The sequence below is a fragment of the Rhipicephalus microplus genome, chromosome 2 (assembly GCF_043290135.1).
Source record: "Rhipicephalus microplus isolate Deutch F79 chromosome 2, USDA_Rmic, whole genome shotgun sequence".
NCBI lineage: Eukaryota > Metazoa > Arthropoda > Arachnida > Ixodida > Ixodidae > Rhipicephalus > Rhipicephalus microplus.
This window is the reverse complement of record NC_134701.1, coordinates 293,697,898-293,714,788: the sequence shown is the minus strand read 5'-3', so window position 1 is coordinate 293,714,788 and position 16,891 is coordinate 293,697,898. Positions and strand designations below refer to the sequence as shown.

Below are 16,891 nucleotides of genomic sequence, written 5' to 3'. Positions count from 1 at the left end.
ATGTACGAGAGGCATCTCGTAAGGCGGAATACACACGATGAAGCTTATTTTCGCTGGTCCAGGTATCGAAAGTGGCGACTCGATCGAATACCTCCAGCCAGCTTTCCGGGTCTTCAAGGGCTGAACCATGGATGGTCGGAGGCTCCTTGGGTTGCCGGAACGGTACACGCGGCACACGTTCTGTCATCGTTGCTGCGGCCATGGTCATGGTCTTATCTTCCGGGTCTTCTCACGTAGAGGCCCGAACTCTGGCGGTAGACCTTGTTGCCTGCGGCTTGTTCGCCGCTCGGGGTTGTAGTCGATGTCTTCATGACTGGAGCTGGCTTCATGGCTTGACGGTGGCGTCCGGTACATGGAAGGAGCAGCATCTCCACCACATGTCGCGGGGTCGTGACCCGGATGAAGGGAACAGACTAGGTGTTCAGGTTAACTCTTTCGTTACCACGCCTATTCAAATCTATCACCGCCGATCGACGCTTTTGGATAATCGATTTTGGCATGTTAAATTTGTTTCTCATGCGCCCAGTACTCTCTAGTAGTTATTACAGGCACTGAACTTTCAGAATCAATATGAATTTGGCCGTTTCGGCAACATAGTGATTTTTGACAGGCTTTTGCGCGAACCAATGTACGTGCATGGTTGACAAAGTGCACTAGGCTGGCGAACTTGACAAAAGTGCGTGCACCTAGTGATTATGGTACAGCAACATAGAAGTACTGTAATGAAAAGAACCTTTGCAAGCCAAATGTCGAATTCAAGTGTCAGCTTCGCAATTTGACTATGTTGAGCAGTAATGATAGCCAAAAATTTATGCCACATATTCAATAGGAAGCTGTTCCTAAGAGTCAGGAAAAATGTGTTCTACAAAAAAATATTTGCGAAGGTCCGCCGCGAGTTTAAAGTGTCGAGGTGGCCTTCTATGACAGTTTCAAGCAGTTTCTGTTTTGCTTGCATCGTTATATCAGACACAGGGCTGCATCTAGTGTCACTAGTCACACCTATGATGTCGTCGTCACGCGCACATACATGGGTGCGCATCAGCGCTCAAAAACACATCCGCTGCTCGAAACTGCCTTGCCACCTCACCTGAATTTAATGACGACGAGCTTAGCGTGCGAGGATGACAGCACATCAGCTTCAAGTTTTGTGGCGACGATGTTTTGCGTCATCCTGATACATCCACAGCCGTTCATGGGTTTGTTTTGTTTACATCCTCAAGTAGTTTCCCCCGCCGCAAGTGCGCATAGTTTCTCACCTTTGCGCTTAATCTTATAGCTACTCTGATTACGTGCGTGGTTTGCACTTCACTGTGGTGCAGTGTGCTGGCGCTGGCTGCAGAGCTTCTAACAACTAGAAGGCTTCTGGAGCAAATCTCGGCCCTGACTACGAAGCAGTGCGAAACGTTTTATAACTGCGGCGATATTGTCCTTTTTTTTTGATATGATATGCGCGAAAATAAAAAAATATATGCTTGGATGCATATATTGGAACGCCAACCTATGCGGGGTAAGGTGCGCGGCTCATATTAAGAAGTTACGCTAGATAAAATATTAAAATTCATTGGGTATCTTATTTATAGAGGGATTATTCACATCATGGGCATCCATCCACCTCTATAGGAACACCAGGAGACTCTTATTGTAACAGAATAAAGATTTACTGATAAAAAGTGTACAAGTACACTTGTGTCTCACAAAAACCATGTAGTGCTTCACCGCAAGGAACGAGCAAAGCAGCACCTCGGTTCTGATGTTCTTTTTCTATGCGAAGAGAAACATTTTTCACAACATTCATTACTTTGTATACTATTCCTGGGTCATTTATCTACAAAATGTATATTCTGAATTTCCTTTGTTTAGAATATTTTTGCCTATATGGTGTTTTTATTGCACTGTTTACCAGCTTGTGACCGAAAATTGTACACTATTAATTTTTTATTCATTGTAAAATATTTTAGTGTCTCTACAACATACGATTTTTTGGAAAGAGCATTTCGTTGTGCAAGTTTGGAATGCTGCAATCTGTGCTGGAGTACTTTTCCAACTGGCAAAAACGACCTTTCTGAGACATATCAAAAACAGCCATTTTCGCTCGGTAACGAAAGAGTTAAAGTGTTTATTCGGCCGAACTTGTGGCCACAAAAAAGGAAAGTCAGATTACAGCAACACACTGGCACTGACAACGGCGAGCAGAGCGTCGGCCGTCGATCAACTGACAAGTGGCGAAGCGTGTCGGCATTTATACACTTGCCATCGACGATTCTAGCGTTATTGCTAGCAGCGACGTAGGTTCCAGAATATTCTGTAATGTTAGTGAAGTCGGCGTAATCTTAACAAAATAATTTACAATAACCGGGAACCTTCTAGAACAATGAGGCGCAGTTTACGCTGGCCATTCCAGACAGGCTTTGTGGGCGAAAACCGAATTCAACATTAGTGTAATGAAGAAACGCGCATTATAGGTACTGCGTTCTTCGTCTAGGTGGAACCATCACAAAGCCGGTCCTGAGACCAACAGACGTGCACAGCCGATCGAATGGGAACTGTTTTACGTCGCGCTAGTTGCCACCAATCTCCATTAGGGTTAACAATCATAAAATAAAGAGGGAACGAGCAATCTGTAAACTATCTGGAACACCAGTGTAGCCATACTGTACTTAATGTGTGCTCGCGCATGCATTTATATGTGTGCGTGTATATTGCGCATGCAAAATTTAAGGAAATCGGGGAGAGTGGATGGATTGTGACCCCCTCCCCTTTGCATCGCCAGTGTCACGGAGAGAAACCGACTGAAACCGTGCCAACACAGGCATGCGTTTTCTAGTGACACCTACGGTCCAGTGTTTTTGACTATCAGCGTCCCACTATTTCGAAGGAGCGATGATAAAATTATATATTCGGCAGTTTCCCGGCCGTGTCTTTGCAGCTGTTATGAAGTACAAATACGCAATAACAAGAGATAGAAGTCCATTTTTTTTTCGCCGCATACAGACGCTTCCACTGCAAAGCGGCCAGGCGCAGCTTTGATGAGAAAACAGGGACATTTCGCCAGCAGCTACCGCAGTTGGGCTGCATGCATGTCCGCGCTTTAGAGTCCAGTAACTCCAGTCTGCTTTGAAACACCAGTGCACGAGGCCTATATAGTTTTCATCGCGATGGTGCTTTAACTGCAGTGCTATAGCTGAAGCATGAACCCAACCTACTGTGAATCCCGCGCCAAGACGATACCAACAAACACATTACGACGGCATTTCGAACCATAAAATTCTGTCATTAAGCTTTCAACTGTACTATGCTAAAATGCCTGATAAAAAGACCGTTCTTGTACCCGTATTCTCGCGTGCTAGTGATGTGGACATAATAGACGCTCTTGATCATTCTTATTCCGATTTTCTAACGTTTTCTAAAGAAAGTGAATGTTCTGTTGAGCGATTGTGGTGCTTTTTCAAAGACCTAATAATTAAATGTATCCAAAACTTTGTTCCTCACATACGCAAGATATTAAACCGGTCTAGCCCCTGGATTACGAAAGAAATCGTACGCCTAGGGCGCAAGCTAAAGAAGGCAAGAAAGCGACAAATAGAACGACCATCATTGCCTGGACTAGATAATATATCAGAGATGCGTCACACACTGAAAGCCAAATTGAAAAGTGCAAAGGAAAAATATCAAAGCGAGGCTTTGACAAACTTTCTCTTGACGTCACCAAATAAGTTTTGGCAATATCTTTCACCCAAAAAAAGTCCAGTATCAAGCTTATCTATTAACGGTGATGTTATAACCGACAAGAGGGAAATAGCAGGGGCGATGAATGAATACTTCCGTTCGGTGTACACGCGTGATAATGACGTTACCCCTGATTTCATCACCTATGACACCATGCCACCTATCGATGACGTCTGTATCACTGAAGGGGGTGTCTTATTGCTTCTGCTTACCCTCGATCCAAAAAAGTCACCGGGCATTGACTCTGTACCTAACGCCTTTCTGATAAGGTATGCTGAATGGAATGCCAAATACCTATGCTTGATCATTAAATCATCTCTCCTGCGCAGTGAACTTCCGAGTGATTGGACGCACGCTAAGATCACTCCAGTACCAAAAACTGATGACCATTCGCTTGTATCCTCGTTTACGCCTATCTCCTTGCTATGCACTAGTGTCAAAATTCTAGAGCATATAATATTCAAACATTTCTCCATGTTTGTCGAAAGAAATAACCTAATCATGCCCCTTCAGCACGGCTTTCGCAAAGGGTATTCTACGGTTACCCAGCTTATTGAGACGTTTCATGACCTAGCAGCAGCGATCGATAAGAATGGTCAAGTAAGATGTTATATTATTAGATTTTGAGAAAGCTTTCAATCGTGTGAGTCACCAGAAATTACTAATTAAGCTCAAACCAATTCTGAAAAATGAGAAATCACTTGCATGGATAACTGCTTATCTTTCAATGAGAAGCCAACGTGTTGCCATTGATAGTGTCACCTCGAGTTCCGCCCCCGTAAAATCGGGTGTGCCTCAAGGGTCAATTTTGGGGCCGTTGTTTTTTCTGTTATTTATTAATGATATGGTGCTAAACTTGCCCGTAAAAATAAAGCTTTTCGCGGACGATTGTATACTATATCAGGAAATTTATAGTTACAGTGATCAAGAATCTTTAAATACTGCACTAGCAACGCTACAAACGTGGTGTGTAAATTGGAAGATGACAATTAATTATAAAAAAGAGTAGCAATACGAATTACGCGTAAGAAACAATTGCTTCTGTTTACCTATCACGTCAATGGCCATGCGTTATCCGAAGTCACTAAACACAGATATTTAGGACTCGTACTCACATCAGACTTAAAATGGAATGAACACATAGAATATATTGAAAGAAAGTCAATGAAAAAGCTTGGCTATTTGCGAAGGAGGCTTGTGAATGCCACACCACACATCAAACTTCTGGCGTACAAAACTTTCATTAGACCAGTATTAGAATATGGAGCTGCAGTGTGGGATCCCTTTACTGAGTCCAATATTAAAAATTAGAAATGGTCCAAAGAATATCTGTCCGATTTGTTTTTAATTGTTATAGTTGGCGTACTTCCCCTTCACTTCTGCTAATTAAAGTGGATCTCGAAAAACTACAGGAGAGAAGAAGAATGGGGAGGCTGAAGCTTTTTTTACCTCATTTTCCACGACGAAATTGGTATCAACAAAACACTGCACATTAGACGAATAAGTGAATATGCTGTGCGCTCACATCATTCAAATAAAGTTTTAGATTACGTAAACCGCACAGACACATTCAGGTTTTCATTTTTTTCAAGAACTGCCCGTGAGTGGAATTGCCTATCACCCGATGCTGTACAGTGTCCAACAGTTGATTTACTTCTACATGCTCTCAATAACCACTAACAGTTTTTTTTTTTTTACAGTCATGCAGCCCAGAGTTGCGCAATGCTTCCATTTTTTTAGTACGTTTCAGTCAGCAAAGTTATGCCATTGTTGTAATGTTTTTCTTTAGTTTTTTGTACATCAATACAAAAGTGTTGAATTGTAACCACTGTCAGTATGCTGTGGGATGTCAGTTATGTTTTTGTAGTAAACATTTCTGTATGCCCATTCTTACTTAAGACCTGGTAAACAGGTCAACAGTATGTTATAAATAAATAAATAAATAAATAAATAAATAAATAAATAAATAAATAAATAAATAAATAAATAAATAAATAAATAAACGCTCAATGTGTTCAAAACGTCGTCGATTGAGGAGCATGGTGTGTGCTCCCCAGTTTAGAATAAGCTGCGCCTGGGCACTCAGCGCTTCAGCAACGCGAGAGGTTCGTAGCTTGAGCCGTGAACGTGCGCAGCCTTTGCACGCCCCGTTGGTCTCTGTATTGCTCCCCCAAGGCAGAATAATAATGAGAACTTTACAGACAATAAAGCCAACACGACATTTGCCTATCGACACCGCTGCCTTCCTTCGGCGCGCAGCAGCTTTGTTAGTCCGTGCTAACATCGTAATAAACAGTCATCAACATATGCAAACACTTCCGATGTTATCTCAGCCTTAATGCTATTGTTTTTTATCGAGCAGCGTGACTTGCAACGTGAGGCATTGGAGCGTGCGTGTAGCTCCTGTAGTATGATATTGTAACGGACTATAGTAAAAAGTAGAGAAGGAGAGGAAGACGAAGAGTCTTGGCACGATCGCAGTGCGCTGCCGCGAATGACCATCGCTCACCTCCTGTAAATAAAACCATCTTACCACAGCTCGCTGTAACAGTTGTGGTGAACGTGCTGGGTAATCGACACCCGAAGACGGAGGTTGAACCGCAAGTTCTTCGACGGAGCCGTCGCGTTGCTGGACTTCCACCGAATTCATCTGGGCTGGACATGTCCCACAACGCAGATGAACACCGACCACTCTCGACTTCTGCGCCGACCAGTTCGGCTCCACTACTGAGAGATAGATGCTCGTCCCTTCGCCGGCAGACCAGATGAAGACGTCGAGGCTTGGCTCATTCATTACAAACGGGTGAGCGCCGCTAACAGATGGGATGCCGCTTCTCAGCTTTTGCACGTCGCGTTCTGTCTGACGGATACTGCATTAATGTGGTACGAGAATCGGGAGGAAACGCTAATGACGTGGGACAGATTTGTTTCTGAGTTCAAAGAGCGTTTCGACGACCCAACAACGAAAAAGAAAAGAGCAGAACAGACGCTAATGCAACGCGCTCAAGTGCCAGGTGAAACTTGCACGACCTACATTGAGGAAGTCGTAAAGCTATGCAGGACCATTGACTCCGGAATGTCTGAGAAAGACAAAGCCGGGCACATTCTAAAAGGAATCGCCGATGATATTTACAGTTTCCTCATCGCGAAAGACACCTTGACATCTGTCACCAATGTCATTCATCATTGCCGCACTTTTGAGCAACTAAAGACGAGGCGCATCACGCCGAAGTTCGGCATGCTAGCCAACGCGACGACTATCGCGAGTATAAACAGCAACCAGGCGATTGATCTTGCATCAACAATCCGGCTAATAGTACGTGAAGAACTCGCCCTGTACGCGCAAGTGGCACACCGCCCAAGCACTCATCCCCCCTACCAGCCACCACAGTTCGAGCGAAATGTTGCTTCATTCTCCTCGCATCGAGTGGCGAAGGGCATTGAGTATTCTGATGCCACACCTCAGTATCAGCCAGGTCTCTACGATAGAGGCCCTGCCTATGACGCACGGTCACGACGAGGACAGCCGCATTCTAATACTCAGGACTCTCAGCCGGACTACGTCACACTGCGGCAAGGACAGTACCGACCCTACTACCAAGATGCAACTTGCGACGAATACAATGGATTCCAGAGTGTGACAGAAATCCGTTCTTCGCGTGATAAGAAACTTCCTCGCCGACAGCAGCGGCCCAGGATTCGTTCCGATGAATATAGTATAAACCGTGACCCTCTCGTGTGCTACAACTGTGGTTTCACTTGGCATATCGCTCGGTATTGCCGCAAACAATGCCGCCAAGCACGAAGGACACCAGCCATGTCTTCACCACTAAGACCCGGTGCTTCATATGACCTGCGGACAACCGACTTGTTTCCAAGGGACCGTTTTTCGCGCGAGACCAGTTGCAGTGATTCGCCAACATCCGAGCGGAGTTTGACACGTGCACCCTCCAACCGTTCTCGTCGCTCGCCGTCTCCTCTGCATCGTTCTTCTTCTTCGCCGCCGGAAAAGTAGCATCCGCGGCCAATGGAGGTGAGGTCGCCGGACGGTCTTTTGAAGACATACCTCTGCCTATTGTTATGCACAAAAACAAAGTGAACGTGTTGATTGATGGAATACCGACAATGACGTTAGTTGACACTAGGGCGACTGTGTCTGTGATGAGCCTCGCCTTCAGAAACCGCTTAGGTCGCAAAGTTATGTTTTCATGGGACGATACAATCACCTTTCATGGTGTAGGCGGCTAGTGGCCTAATTTTCTTGGTGTATGTGTTGTCAATGTTTCATTGGCTGGAAAAGTATTTGTATCCGAATTTCTGGTTTCATCTCGTTGTTCACACGGTGTCATTCTTGGTATCGATTTTTCTGGAGCAATGTGGTGCTTCCGTCGACTGTGGTAGTGGGGAAATATCATTAAACAATTTGTTTCTACCGTCGCTTTCCAAAGAAGACTACCGTGGCGAAGACAGGAACACATTTAGTGTGATTGATGAAGTGATAGCACCATGTTGGTGCCTGACACCCGTTCGTGTCTCTTGCACAGCGGTTGATGATGCTTGTGTTGACCTCGTAGTGGGGCCTATACGTAAGAACTGTTCTAAGAAGGACATACTTGTGCCCTGTTTTGTTGTGTGCATGACAAAGGAAGTAGCAACATTGTGGGCGCTGAACTGTTCTGCCACACCGGTTGTGCTTCTTCGCGGAATGAAGATAGCTCTCTTCGATGAAGCTTCATGCAGCTCGATAACAGCACTAGCTACGGACCTCACCACCTCTTCCTCTCTTTGTGATATTGACCATAATTATCTAATGCTCGGTATGATCACCAAGACTCTCAGTACGACGGAACGGCAAGCGCTAGTGCAGGTCCTTTCCCGGCATGTTGCTGCTTTCGACTTCAAACATAGAGAGGCACTCTTCCAGTTACCATCGTCCCGCGCTCGTCACAGAATAGACACTGGCTCTGCACACCCCATCCGCCAAAAGCCCTACCGAGTGTCATCCTCTGAGCGCAAAGTTATCGCCGAATAAGTAAAGGAAATGCTGAAAAAAGGTGTCGTGCAAGAGTCGCCCAGCCCGTGGGCAGCCCCGGTAATTCTTGTTAGGAAAAAGGATGGTTCCTGGAGATTGTGTGTAGATTATAGGCGTCTAAACATTGTGACGAAGAAAGATGTATATCCCTTACCGCGGATTGATGACGTCATAAATTGCTTGCATGTAGTTTCCTATTTTTCGACGCTTGATTTGCGGTCAGGTTATTGGCAAATACCTATGGAACCCGGCGACGAAGAAAAGACTGCTTTCGTAACTCCAGATGGCTTATTCGAATTTAATGTCATGCCTTTTGGCCTTTGTAATGCTCCAGCCTCCTTTGAAAGATTTATGGACACAGTATTACGTGGTCTAAAATGCGAGATATGCATGTGCTACCTTGACGATGTTGTGATCTTTGGCCGCACGTTTGAGGAACATAACAAGCGTCTCAGTCTTGTTCTCGACTGCATCGGGAAAGCTGAAATGGTTCTGAATTCTAAAAAAAATGTCACTTTGGTGAACGTCAAACTTTCGTGCTGGGGCACTTGGTCGACAAGGATGGCGTCAGACCCGATCCTCGCAAGATAAAAGCAGAGAGCTCTTCAAATCACCGCAGTCCGCATGCAAGAACTTCGCTAATTTGTCAGCCTATGCTTATATGTTCGTCGTTTTGTTCCACGATTTGCGGAGATCGTGTACCCGCTGACAAACATCTTGCGACAGGATGCAATCTTCAACTGGACACCAGAGTGTGACGCTGCATTCTCACCACTTAAGTTTGTACTAACGTCAGCACCTTTGTTGCGTCACCTCGATCCATCTTGCCTGACTGAGGTCCACATGGACGCTAGTGGTATCGGTGTAGGAGCGGCCGGTGCTTGTACAACGTCACAATGGCGCAGAGCATGTCGTGGCATACGCCAGCCGTTGCCTGAGCAAATCTGAACGCAATTACACAGTTACGGAACAGAAATGTCTGGCAGCTGTTTTCGCCGTGCAGAAGTTTCATTGTTATCTTTACGGGAAGCCATTTAAGATAATTACCGATCACCATTCGTTATGCTGGCTTGTCGGTTTGCGTGACCCCTCTGGCCGCCTCGCACGTTGGGCGCTACGACTTTAGGAATACGACTTTACGGTGTCGAACAAGAGTGGCCGTCGTCACGCTGACGCAGACTGCCTCTCCCGGATTCCTCTTGCGACTACCGACTGCGATGCTGAGAATTTTGACGACTGCCTTGCTGATGTTACGAGCACGTTCCCCAACGCGGCTGACTTCCAGAGAGAACAACGCAACGACCTCAACCTGGATCCTCTTTTTGCCGCCGCACGTGCCTTCGAACACAGCGGTCGCTTTACGGTCCGAGACAAGTTGCTCTATAAAACTAACTACTCCAAGCCTGGAGCACGTTTTCTTCTGGTTGTCCCCGACAGCCTTCGCTCCGATGTTCTACGTGCTATGCATGACGATGCGACGTCCGGTAATTTCGGCTTCATACGAATGCTGAACCGCACGCAGGAACGCTTTTACTGGCCCAAGATGTACGAAACAACGAAGCTTTACTTCGCTAGCTGCGAGACGTGCCAACGTCACAAGTGCCCGGCCACCGCTACACCAGGTCCCCTTCAGCCAATAACACCACCCAGCACACCTTTTGAACAAGTAGGAATTGACATTATGGGTCCATTTCCGTTATCTAACAATAAGAACCGTTGGATAATCGTCTGCGTAGATCATCTAACGTGGTATGCCGAAATCGCAGCAATTCCCTCTTCTACCGCTGCATTCGTGGCAGACTTTTTTGCTCCACTCCGTGGTCCTTCGCCATGGCCCACCGCGTGTTATTATCAGCGACCGTGGCCGCCAGTTCACTGCTGATGCCGTTGAAGAATTACTACGCATGTGCACGACACAGTTCCGTCATTCCACACCGTATCATCCGCAGACGAATGGCCTCGTTGAACGGAGAAATATAACGCTGACCAACATGCTTGCCATGTACGTTTCTTCCAATCCCAAAAACTGGGATGAAGTGCTGCCTTTTATCCTGTACGCGTAAAACATGGCAAAACATGAAACAACGAACTTGAGCTCATTTTATCTGTTGTACGCCAGGTTGCCACAAAGCCCTCTAGACACTTTCTTACCCTTCATTATACACAATGACGACTCTGTATCAAACACCCTGTGCCTCGCGGAAGAAGCCCGTCGAATCGCTCATCTTCGGACGCTGGCCTATTAACGTCGTTTGAAGGAACGATACGACTACCGTCACGAACCGGTTTTATTCGAAAAAGGTCACTTGGTGTTACTTTGGACACCGCAACGCAAGCGTGGATTGTGTCAAAAGCTTCTGTCACGATATTCAGGCCCATTTGTAGTTTTGGAGCGTCTAAGCCAGCTCACTTACGTAATAGCTCGTCTTTTGTCCAATGGTCGACGATCGACCAGAACGCAGCTCACTCACGTGGCTCGCCTGAAACCTTTCCACCCTCCTTGCGCATCATAACTCGCCCTACGGGCTTCGTCTGCTTGCGGGGGAATGTAACAGACTAGAAAAGGGTAGAGAGGAAAAGCAGAGGAAGACGAAGAGTCTTGGCACGATCGCAGTGTGCTGCCGCAAACGACCATCGTTCACCTCCTGTAAATAAAACCATTTTATTACAGCTCGCTGTAACAGTTGTAACAATATTGTTACGTGGAAAATAACAGTAACAAATAATATTTTGACTGTACCTTGCATGCTGATTTTATTGGGAGGCGGATTTTAAAGGTGTTTTGATATTTTGGCGACATTTAATACTTTTAACCAGACAGACCAATTTCTATTTGCCTAATAATGTGTCGGGAATTCGATCGTTCAAGACAAGGACTTATGCTTACGCCGAGAGTCCAACTGCAATGAGTTCCAGTTCAGTTAGATGAGATAAATTTTTAGACTTAAAACTGCGATTTCGTGCACATCATCTTTGATGGCATACTTTCCCCACACCAAAAAAAGGAGAGCTATTTACTGTTGAATAAGCTCATTCAAAGCTCATTACGAAGTGGATTGTTGTTCAGTGCATTTAATCTCCTCTCGGAAGGTCCTGCCCATTCAGGAATTCTTTTTATTGGCAAGTGACCCGCCTTTTTGGCGACAAGCTACCCTTCGAACGTCATTGCAGCAATCGCCGAGTGGTTCTTGCAAAGAGTCAAACAAGGATCAGGAAAGGCTTGACTGGGAGGCCATGTTGTACGTGCACACGCTGTCGCGCGGGGCCAAGAAGGTGACAAACACGCAAACGAGGACGCATCACCAGACATTCCAACTCTTTCGTTCTGTTGGAGTTGTATTCGTTTGTCTTGTGGGGAAAATGTACATCGGCCAGTCTGAAGGACGCATCAATGACGGACTTAGAGAACACGCACTAAGTTTAAGCCAAGTATGGTCGCCTGGTCGCGCACATTTCTGCATAAGGGTGAAAGCCAATTATCCGGGCCACTATGGAATATACTGGGCGAAAGCGAGCCGCGCGCTTTGCGAGGCCTGTTCCCGCTCTTGTCGTCAAGCGCAGCGCGTTGATGTAGTGGACACATTTGCTCATATTTCACTTTAACAGCCAATAATAAAAAAACGAACAGACGGGTAAGAAAGTACGCACGCAACACGCGCTCTCAGTTTTTGTTGTGTGCTGTTAAACTGAAATATGAAGTATTGCCATCTCGCCCAAGTAGCCGTTATATTTGCTTTTGACGTCTCTTTGGATTCCACTTGTCAATGTGAGGATAATAATTGTTGCCGTTCAGCGTCCCACAAACACCATGTAATTAAGAGAGACGCCGTAGTGAAGGGCTCCTGAAATTTCGACTGCCTGAGGTTCTTTAACGCGCAACGAAACAAACACACAAATACCAAAGCCCCATCATGTATTCTGTTGTCCTTTCATCCTCGTTTTCAGTTGCGCCAAATATTTTCTTGAAGGAGCAGTGACAGTAACTTCACACATGTCGCGTTTTTTTGCGCCAACGCGTAGTTATCAATTCCATAGTAACTATTCCTTACTAATAATGCGGAACAAATTAATATTTATATGTAATATCGATGAGTATGACCCGTATCGAACCCAATTCAAAACAGCTGTAAAGCCCGCCAATTTTTAGCGCTGCCAACGCTGCCAAGCGGTCACACCCTGCGGTCCCGCCCATCTGATCACATGGTCACACAAAATGGTTACGCGATCTTCAGTTGACATTTCGTCTGCTCGGCGCACACGTATATCTTCGCCATCCCAATTGTCCTCGCCGCCGTCATCACTGTCCACAAGCGATGATGAAAACACCAAAGAATATGGAATCGTGCTAATTCGTGGCGTGGCGAATAATTTTCGGTTTGAACCTCTTCTGTGTCGTGATTCTGAAATGGACGCCCGACTGAGCACCGACTAGGCAGCTGCAGACACACGGCCACGCTGGCTGGTAAGACATACGAACGCTGTGTGCGTTGCTACGTTTGGCCTTCGTCTTAGGAGACACTATTGTGCGTGAGCCGGGCTGCAACAATGCTTTCACGCCGATATCGGTGCCGGGTCGGAAGCACTACGCTGTCCTGTAGGAGGGCCAGGCAGTTTGCTGTGGGCCGGGTTACAATGAATTCGACGGAAAATTCGCGAACAACCCTTCGGGGTGCGGGGTTTAACAGCGTGAGACGGCGTCACGGTTCTCATGGAGTCGCCGCGGTGGTCTAGTGGCCAAAGTACTCGGCTGCTGACCCGCAGGTCACGGGATCGAATCCCGGCTTCGGCGGCTGCATTTCCTATGGAGGCGGAAATTCTGTAGGCCCATGTGCTCAGATTTGGTTGCACGTTAAAGAACCACAGGTGGTCGAAATTTCCGGAGCCACCCACTACGGCGTCTCTCATAATCATATGGTGGTTTTGGGACCCCACATATCATCATCACCATCACCAACAACAACAACCTCTCCACACAGCCATTGTCGCCCATACTGAGTCGTGACAAAGCATCGACGGTTCGAAAGCGTGGCGTGGAGTCGCAGTAGCGATTCTCAGGAATCGAGCACCTGGAGATCTGCGTTATAGAATGTTCTGGAACACTGTACCTGAACGCAGCCATGGACCTCTGCGTGCCCTTAGACTCTACCACCTCGCCCTGCGATGTTTTCAAGGCGTTGGCCGGGTGCGTAATCGTGTGGTGTGCTCGTGTTCCCCATCCGACATTCTCGCCCGTGTTCCTCATCAGGGGAGCGGTACAATTTTTGCACCTGTTCAGGTGGGTGCACCACTTAGACTTCGCCTGATTGGCGGAAGCAGTGGTCACCACCTTCTTTGGACGGCCGTATGTAGGACAAGACGGGCTATAAAAGCTGAAGACGTTTGTACATAATTGCTGAACCACTATAAAGTTCTAGTTCCCTTCCATTATGTAAATAAACCTTCGTTCTGTCACTAACAACGCGTCTCCTCACTGGCGAACATCACGCCTGTGGGCGATGGCGGGGAGCCAGCCATAGAGTTTCCTAAAATTAACTAGAGGAGACTCTGGCACTGCGATTGTTCAGTGACCATGGGGATGATGGGTGGTACACACATTTGCCTTGTCTTTGTACCTGCGGGCGGCGAATCGTACTTGCGGCTTCGTTTATTGCTGCGTTTCGGTTTTGTTTCGAAATAAAGATTCAACCCTTCTGATCGTCGTGGCCAAATTTGGAAGGGTAAGTCTAAAAGAATAGGGTGGTGAAGCGCAACCGCTGAACATTTGCTGATTTTTGTTTCGTGGGAAAACAGCTCCAAGCCACACGAACACACACGGAGCCAAAATCAGGCCAGAAGTACGAAGTTTAGATAAATGTGTGTACTACCCATCATTCCCATGCTTGCTGAAGCGCCGTGCGTTGCAGCTTCCATAGACACTAGCGCCAGAGTTCCCTCTAGTGTATACTAGGAAACTCTCTGGAGCCAGCTACCCTAAAAAAAGCCGCCGAACCCCGAGCCCTTTACAGAGTGTTACTTGTTCGCGATGACCGTAGCTTCAAATTATCACATTCACGATGACGACTCCACGACAAATCAACCGAAGCGGGACAACGAAAACGTTGGATTCACATGAACGTGCTGCGCGAACCAAGCTAAGCAAAGCAAGTGAAGCCGTCGCTAGGCAGCCAGGCGTCGCCACCACATGGAGACATTGCGATGACAACACTCTCGACGCTGCTCGCTCACTCGGTTCCTGACACTGGTTCCTGAGGCGTGGCCTAGAAGTTTGCTGAACACGTCCAAATACGGTCGATGTCTCAAGGCCGGGAATGCGCCGATGAGCCTTAGACGCTTTTTGCGCTCGAAATAGAACAACTTCATCCAATTTCTACGTAACGGACGCAATTCAAACTTCGCTAAACAGCTAGTGCGAACCAAGCAATTAAATGAACGCCGCACCTCGAATTTGAAATGTGGTGTCACTGCTCCTTTGAGCTACGCATAAACTCGCACAACGTCTGATACATTTCTTCTACCGTGAGCCCTTTCCTGTTTCTTTTGAGCCAAGCCCACCCTATGTGGCCTCCTCAAAATACACTGTGGGTTCGTTCAATTTCGTTTGCAGAAAAGTATTGTACCCCTTGAAGTTCGACGCCTTTTTGGCCATGCGCAGCTCTCGTATGACCTATGAAACGTGCCTGTGAGATTATAGATTCTGGACGCTGGAAACAGGCACGTTTACACCAGGACTAGTTGCAGGCCTTTGGCTACTGTTTGAATATTAGTCTATTCAGCTACTTGTCTAATGTTTGTCTCCAGAGACAGGCAGTTTGGTTCTTTCTTCTTTTTCATCTGTTCAAGCCACCATCTGAATTTGTGCATTTTGTCACTTAGAGCCATTAAGGCGGACCGTTGAGAAATACGGCAACATTCTGTGAGAGTTGTCATGCGCACAATTACGGTGAGCTTAAGATAAACTGCAGCTTAAAAAATGATGTTAATTAAGATGCCGGTAAAGAATGCCCTATGAAGTCGCGCTTCTGATTGAAAGAATCGAGTGTCGTGCAGCTGACGGAAGTGCGTTTTTTTTTCCTTTTCAGATATGTGATGGCCCAAGAATCCCGTGGAAGGAATGGGAAGAATGGCCTCTTCCCCGCAGGGCACACCTGTTGCAAAGCTGTAGCACATTTTCTCGGAGAATGCTCCAAAAACTATTTCCGGCGTAGCCCTTGAGAAGCACATGTCTGTCTGCCTGGCGAGTTGCTAAACCGTTCAGCACGACTCTGACGATGCTGTCTCATGTGCCTTCGATGACATCAGCTTGACTTGTATGTATACGAACAATCACCACCAACGTCACGAATATGCGTCTATGTAGACTCGCGACGTAGTTTTCGTTTACGAGGAAGGCGACGGCCAGCTGGGTCTCTTGGCCAACTGTGTTTACATACGAGCCGCCTTGAATGTCACTATATATGCTCCGTAAAACCGAGACTGCCAACGGAAGCTTTTTAAAAAGTGCTTCAAGTAACCGCTGGTGCGAACGAGGTTTCCAGCCGTAGGGAGTGTTGTTGCGCAAACGAAAATGCAAAATTTTTGTGCGACCTCAAAATTGGTCTTTATGTGCGTGATGCAGGTCGTGTGCTGTTTGTCCGTCAGATTGGCGCTGTAACGAATGCATCCACACCGAGTGTCGTTAATATGAACCACCATGCCTCGTGCTGTAAATAAAGTACACGTTGGTCATCTCTGTGGCGTCTCGCCATTACAGTGGCTTCGTGGACGTAGCCTTCTTGTTAAGCAAAGCTCATCCGTTAACCTACCCTATAATAGACAATATGCCAGCACTGCCACTGCGTCGCGATTTTTTTACAGGTAAACAACGTCGATGCAACTTCGGCTAGCGGCACCGGTGGTGCTTCTTGTACACTCGAGCGGTGCTCTACGTTGATCTAGGCATCACGCGTGAGGTTGGCTGCTGGCCACAACGCCAGTGCGCGCCTCCGTGGAGACGACCGAGGTGCATCGGCATCGTTCCGCGGGCGCTGGCAGACGACACGTTCTATCAGTGCAGGCGTGATTTACCGCTGGCTCTGTCGCTGAACACAGGAGGTTAAACGTTCGTGAGCTGTAGTATCACGCTCAGTGTAAGCC

At 46.8% G+C, this 16,891-nt stretch overlaps 1 protein-coding gene across 3 annotated transcripts in view; it reads left to right on the top strand.

Annotated features, from left to right (window-relative positions):
• The window catches only part of LOC119178208 (uncharacterized), a 61,584-nt gene extending 45,097 nt beyond the window's left edge, over nucleotides 1-16,487 (top strand). For all 3 annotated transcript variants that reach the window (XM_075882276.1, XM_037429402.2, XM_075882275.1), the window contains exon 6: nucleotides 15,838-16,487. The gene's annotated coding sequence lies outside the window, so the exon portion shown is untranslated. The remainder of the gene's footprint in view (nucleotides 1-15,837) is intronic.
• The last annotated feature ends 404 nt before the right edge of the window (nucleotides 16,488-16,891 follow it).